Genomic DNA, 7275 nt, shown 5'->3' with positions numbered 1-7275 from the left:
TTTGAGACATTGGAATGGTGTTAAGCACATTCTACGTTATCTAAAGGGTACCATTGACCTTGGATTGTATTATCAAGAAAATTCTGATAATACTCTAGTGGGGTATTCGGATGCAGGATTTTTATCCGATCCACATAAAGCTAAGTCACAAACTGGATATGTTTTCACATGTGGTGGAACTGCAATATCATAGAAGTCTGTGAAGCAAAGTTTGACTGCAACATCCTCAAATCATTCTAAAATCATTGCAATCCACGAAACAAGTCGAAAATGTGTATGGTTGAGAAATGTGACTAGTCATATCCAAGAGTCGTGCGGGTTAGCTTCATCAAAGGCCAAACCAACTATTTTCTATGAAGACAGTGCTGCTTGCATCGCGCAACTCAAGGAAGGATACATCAAAGGCGATAGGACGAAGCATATTTCTCCCAAGCTCTTCTACACACACGACCTTCAAAAGGGTAGCGATATCGACGTGCAACAAATTCGCTCAAGTGAAAATCTGGCGGACTTATTCACCAAGGCATTACCAACATCGACATTCAGAAATTTGGTACACGAGATCGGCATGCGTCGACTCAAAGTTATTCAATGATTTCAAGTACAGGGGAAGCAGTTGTACTCTTTTTTCTTCGACTAGGTTTTGTCCCATTGGGTTTTCCTAGCAAGGTTTTAATGAGGCAACATTTTTTTATTTTAGGGGTTGGTCAATCAAGGGGAAGTGTTGTAAATATATCTATAAGATATATCTTATGTGTGTTGACCAAGTGTAACACCCCGTACTTTTCCTATGTTGAGAGATAGTGTCTTAACACTATTGAGAGTACTGAGATGTCGAATTACGAGACTACTTTTTTTTCATGAGCAGATAAGACAGATTGTCTTTCAAATAGAGATACGAGTGAATAAACCGATGATGGAATTAGAGTGATGAGATTTGAGAAATGAGTTGAGATAGAGATGCTGATTGATTTGAGCTGAGATTTTATTTTATTTCCAACTACCGGGAATAGAGTTACCGGATACTGAATTATTAGAGATTGACTGTCCTATTAAGAAAAATAGGAATAATGAGTTGGAAATAGAGTCGAGGAAGAAAGAGTGAGAAACCTTGATAAATAGAGTCGGTCAGAGAGACGTCTAGCTTATTTGAGTCTGCCGACTGTTTTGATGTGATGTTATGTGAATTTACGTGACTGAATGATTATGTGATTTTGTGACGTGTGTCAATATGACCATATTATTATTATTTTATTCGAGACCTTAGCACTTGGAATTTTTATTAAGTTTCCAAAGAAAGTGCGGTTTATTTTTACCGAGAAATCGAGTGATGCCGGTTTATGGAAATTTTTCCAAGCATAATTTTTTTTTAAATTATTTTTCCTATGATGAGGAATATTATAATTGAGTGAGTGCACTAATATTAGTGCTATAATTATTTTATTTTGGTCACATGAATAATTATACTATGGTACTTTATTAATGAGTAATATTTCCATAGTTTTTGTGATTATTATTTAATCACCCTTCTCACATGATTTATTTTCAATTTCCCAAGTATGAGACTAATTACTAAAATTTACTAAGTGTAGAGATTGAGAGAGTAGAGATTTAGAGAGTAGAGATTAGAGAGAGTGTAGAGATTAGAGAGAGAGAGATCAAGGCATTAATTGCCAAATATTTCATAAGATCCTCAAATCCTCTTTAAAGATTCACAAATCTTTTATAAGATTACCAAGATCATCTCATATCTTGCAAATTCCTCTCTCTCCTTCTCCCCTAACTTTCGACCACCACCTCTCTCCCCTTCATCTCTGTACTTTCCACCATTTTTCCTCCATTGATGCACCTTCGGAGCTTCACAAATTCATACCAAAACTCAAATCACCCTCTAAATCCACCTTAAACACCTTCCATCTCCTTAGATTCAAGAAGATCCATGGAGATTCAATCTTGAAGTTAGTGAGAGAAAATTTGATTTTTGGTGTAAACTTGGGTAAGTGATCTCCATATTCATAGATTAGACTTGTATGAGTTTGTACATGAGTATTCTTGAAAGATTGAAGCAAGAAAATCACCCCTTTTCTTTTCCTCAAATTTTCGAAAAAATGGGTATCTTACCCTTCAAAAATATTTCTTTTTCTTTCCTTGAATTGGGGTGAGAAAAGTGATCTATGATATGTTTGGTGATGATTGATGTGTGTTTTGAAAAGCTATGCTTTGAGATTCAAATTTCGATGGAAGTTTAGTTTACCCAAAATTGGGAACTTTTGAGTTGATGGTTTAAGTGATGAATTGATGATGAATATGAGTCCATGAGATGTATATGATGATGATTGATGGAGTAAATTGAGTATATGATGTCAAATGATGATTTTGATATGAGTTAGTTTACTAAAATTAGGGCTATGTGTATCTATGCTCTAATTTATAAATTGATGGAGTATATGTGAGTTTAAATGACTAAAATTGATAGATATATGATGAGATTAAAGATCCATGTGAGTTTATAAAATTTCAAAGAGTTTAGTTTGGTAAAAATTGGGATTTTCTTGTCTATATGTTTAATAAATGATTTGGCTTAAGATATGTGTAATTGAGCATGATGTTGGTGTTTTAATATGTTTGATTAAGTCTATTGGAAACTAAGTAAAATTTTGACTTGAGTTAGTTTATGAGAGTTTTTGAGTTTTCATATTTTGAGAAGTCAATAATTGATAAAATGAGGTCTAATTTGCTTTATGACCATTTTGTGAAGTTGTCATGTTTTTGTTGAGAGTTTATGTGAATATATGAGTTTTTTTTATTAGAGTTTAGTTGGCATGATAAAAGGGGATTTATATGTATAAAATGAGTTATATGAAATATGAGGTCATTTTGAATGATTGAGTGTTTTTAAGCATGAAATTGAGAAGAGGATTGACTTGATACGTTTGTAGAAACGTTTTCCTTGAGATTTGAGTTAAGATGTAAAAGAGGAGAGTTAATTTGAGTATGATGAGTATTTTAAATGTTTTTGAATGCTTTTGAGTGTTATATGTGTTTAAAATGAACTTTGATTGGTTTTCTTTGAAGAAATGTTGAATTGAGCATTTAAGAGTTTGAGATGAGTTTTGGTGATTTTTCGTAGGCTACTGACCTACTGTTATCGACGGGTTGTCGATGTCTAATGGCTTTGAGAATTTTACAGCATGTCCCTACATGAGTCTTGAGCATACCGGTAAAATTTCAAGTCATTTGGACTTGATTTACTATTTTTACAAAATGCAAAACCAAATCTGCACATTTTTACCGGGAATTTCAGAGAACAAGGGACAAAGTCATTCATTTCAGTAGCTTCCTGTGTGATCTAGATTTCCACATTTTTATGGTATCAACCTTACTGTATGGGATAGATATCCACCAAATTTGAGATCAGTTTGACAACTTTTACTATTTTTCAAAAATCAATGTTTCCGATTGCTCAAAACTGCCGAATATGGTAGACTGTGGTAAAAACGCCATATCTCCCAAACCACTTGGAGTTTCTGACTCTACTTTTTTTTAAATGAAACTAGACTCAAATACCTTTCTTTTGGTATGAGTCTGGAGTCCAGGAGAGGTCGGAGTCAGAACGTGTTAAATTTTGAAGTTGAGTCAGTGGGAAAACAGAACATGATTTGTTGATGTTTGATTGTATTTTTCTTATGTGCCTTATGTTTTTGTGTTGCCTAAGTGTTTTAATGAGATTAAACGAGTCTTATATGAGAGATAAATCGAGACTTAGAACCATGATTTTCTTGAAACCTATCCTTGGACTTAAGGTTTTGAAATGAGTGAAGAAGTTTATGTAGAGTCGATTAAGAGATAGAATATAAGATAGAGCATGAGTTAAGGCATGAGTTTTTGTCGTTGAGTTCTAATCGAGATTCATTTTATGACATGAACCTTCGATGATGACGATGATCCCTGAAGACACGAGCAGAGCAGGGAAGTAAGTAACTCCGCTTTGACGGGAGTTTTTGAGTAAGGTCTTCAGGTGGGCAATATTTTGAGTATACATATATTATCCGAGCTTTCTAAAATGATTTGATGATTAATGATGTTATGAGCTTATCAAATGTTTCGAGATAAATGATGTTTGAGAACTGTTTGACTTGCCAATTTTTGATGTTGAGCTTGTATGTTACCCTCTACTGATGAGATGAGACGAATTCGGGTCCTGGGCAGTTGATAGCTATCCTGCCAGGGCTAGTGTACACTGAGGTGACTGTGAGCCGTTGAGCGAATCGGCCGGTCACGGTACTTGAGAGGGAGGCCTACTTCTCAGTACCTTTGATGATGATGAGTTGTAGATGTGGTACATACATGATGAGTACTTTGATAGCGCTATCGTTTCTTTATGATATCATGATTATGAAAACTGCATGCACAGATTCATTTACGCTAACTTTATTTCTGTGTATTGCTGAGATGTGGCAAGCTTCAAACCTATAGCTCTAAGAGCACCTTTCTTGTTTTTTCGGCGTTTGCCCACTGAGTATTATGTACTCACGCCCTGCATGTATTTCTAAATGTGCAGGCTAAGCGAGGAGTGAGATTGGTCTGGTGCTGGTGGGGGATCGTTAGATGACGTATTTACTTTATCGTATTTCCTTCTTATCGATAAAGTCTTGATGTGAAGTTACTTTGAATATGAATCAAGTAATATACTCACGGTTATGTGTCTCCATACATGTAACCGGTTCGCCTTTTGCTGCGATACTCTGCATATTATGTTTCCTTATGAAAAATAAGCTATACCTGTTTTGTTTTTGATCATGAAATTCCTGTTAATTAAAAAGTTACAACGACGTTGACGATTTTACCCTTGGGATCATTTATGATGATTTTCCCTTAAGCATTCTTTGATGTAAGCTTCCGCTTGATGTTCGACCTATTCTTCTTATCTTTTATTCTTTAAAAATAGTCGTATCGATACTCGTACCCCACTATCACTAGTGTCGGGAATCGGGCTGCGACACCAAGAAACCTCCCTAAAACCCTAGCTTCCTACTTGTATAAATAGAGGCCTTTGGCCCTCATATTGAATACACTTGATTCGTATTCTCTTCTCTATTGTCTCGCTTCTCTCTAGTTTATAACAGTTACGAATTATGTGCTTCATGTTCTTACATGTTTATTTTGTTTACATTCAGATATGTCTATTTCTCCAATAATCTCTATTCTTGCCAACAATCCTCTCACCGGTCCTAATTATGCTGAATGGAAACGCCATACTATGTATATTCTTGACGCTGAGGAGCACAGTTTTGTGCTTACTACTCCACAACCCGTGAACCTTACTGACGAGTCAACTGATGCGGAACGAGAAGCGCATAAAAGGTGGCACAAGTCAAATAATATGGCCAAGTGCTATATTATGATGACTATGTCACAAACTTTGCAACTCCAGCATCAGGTCATGGTTGACGTGGCCGAAATCATGTTGAACCTCTCTGAGATTTATGGGGAATTCGAGAGATCTGCTCGCTTTAACATAATAAGAGAAATCTTGGCATGTAAGATGAGCGAGGGCAGTTCTGTACACGAGCATGTCATGCACATGATAAATCTGTTTGACAGGCTCGAGTTACTCGGAGGAGGTATCGAAGGAGAAGCCAAAGTCGATATCATCCTAAACTCTCTCCCCAAGTCCTTTGAGAACTTCCGTCTCAATGCCATCATGAGCAAGTTCAACTATACTCTTAACGAGTTATTGAATGCTCTAGTTACGGTAGAGGGAGTCTTGGGCAACAGAAATGAAGTCCTTGTCACTGCCAAGGGATCTACTTCTTCGTCGAAAGATGGGAAGAAGAAGCAGAAAGGTCCAAAGGGCAAAGATGACAAAGAAGCTAGTGGGAGTGGTAAAGCGGGCGGCCCTACCAGTGGCGTGAAAAAGCGAAAAGGAAAGGGAAAGTGCTTCAAGTGCGGAAAGATTGGGCACTGGAAGGTAAATTGTCCGGTGCTCAAGGCAAAGGGACAAGGTACGTCACAAGTTCTTGTAACTGAGACATATTTAGCTTCGTTTTCTACTCATTCATGGGTAGTGGATACGGGGGCAACTGATCATGTTTGTTACACCTTGCAGGGCTTCAAGCCGACAAGGGAGCTGGGAAGTGACGAGATCACCATCTCCATGGGCAATGCGTCGAAGGTCGCAGCTGTTGCTATTGGAGAGTTATCTTTATGTTTTGGTGATGACATTTTAGTATTGAGAGATATTTTATATGTGCCGGAGTTTCGGCGGAACATTATTTCTGTTTCAAAATTGTTTTTGGATGGATTTTCTGTTACTTTTGATAGAGGTGTCTCTATCATGAAAAATAACAAGATTATTTGTTCCGGAATTTTGAACAACTCTCTTTATACTATTACATGTCCAATTAATAACTCTGTCCATGTTGCATCTACATCACAAATATGTCCAAATCCAAACAAAAGGAAATACTTTTCTCATGAACAATATACGCATGCGTGGCACCTAAGGTTAGGCTACATCAATCTAAATAGGATTCAAAGGCTCGTGTCAAATGGAATCTTGAAAGAATTTCAAGCTGTTCCATGTAGAACCTGCGAATCCTGTATAGAAGGAAAGATGACGGCAAGGCCTTTTAAGGCAAAAGGGAATAGGGCCTCGCATGTGTTAGAATTGGTTCATTCTGACTTGTGTGGACCGATGTCCACAAAAGCTCGTGGAGGGTATGAGTATTTCGTCACTTTCATTGACGATTACTCAAGATTTTGGTATATTTACCTACTTCAACGCAAGTCTGAATGCTTTGAGAAATTCAAAGAATTCAAGGCGGAAGTGGAGAAGAGAACGGGTAAATCTATCAAGTCATTGCGGTCTGATCGCGGTGGCGAATACCTCGGAAACGAGTTTAAGCAATACTTGTCAGATTCTGGGATTACATCCCATTTGACTGCACCGGGTACTCCCCAACAGAATGGTGTAGCGGAGAGAAGAAACAGAACTCTTTTGGAAATGGTACGATCAATGATGAGTTATGCATCATTGCCTATTTCGTTTTGGGGATATGCCTTGGAAACAACGGTTTAGTTGCTGAATCTAGTACCGTCCAAATCGGTTCCTAAAACTCCTATCGAGTTATGGTCAGGGCGTCAGCCCAGCTTGAACCATATAAAGGTATGGGGTTGTCCTGCATACGTGCTGGACAAGGAAGCGAAGAAACTGGAACCTAGATGCGAAGTAATGTTGTTTGTAGGATATCCTAAGGGAACGAAGGGTGGTTA

At 37.3% G+C, this 7275-nt stretch overlaps 1 long non-coding RNA gene across 1 annotated transcript; it reads left to right on the top strand.

Annotated features, from left to right (window-relative positions):
* The first annotated feature begins 1616 nt into the window (after positions 1–1616).
* LOC130992928 (uncharacterized) lies at positions 1617–4795 on the top strand. Its single transcript, XR_009091488.1, has 3 exons — positions 1617–1996; positions 3955–4018; positions 4562–4795. It is a non-coding gene; the product is annotated as an uncharacterized LOC130992928 (long non-coding RNA).
* The last annotated feature ends 2480 nt before the right edge of the window (positions 4796–7275 follow it).

The sequence above is a fragment of the Salvia miltiorrhiza genome, chromosome 7, assembly GCF_028751815.1.
Source record: "Salvia miltiorrhiza cultivar Shanhuang (shh) chromosome 7, IMPLAD_Smil_shh, whole genome shotgun sequence".
In the NCBI taxonomy this organism is placed as follows: Eukaryota; Viridiplantae; Streptophyta; class Magnoliopsida; order Lamiales; family Lamiaceae; genus Salvia; species Salvia miltiorrhiza.
Note: the sequence above shows the minus strand (reverse complement) of the source record. Positions and strands in the feature narration are given on the sequence as shown.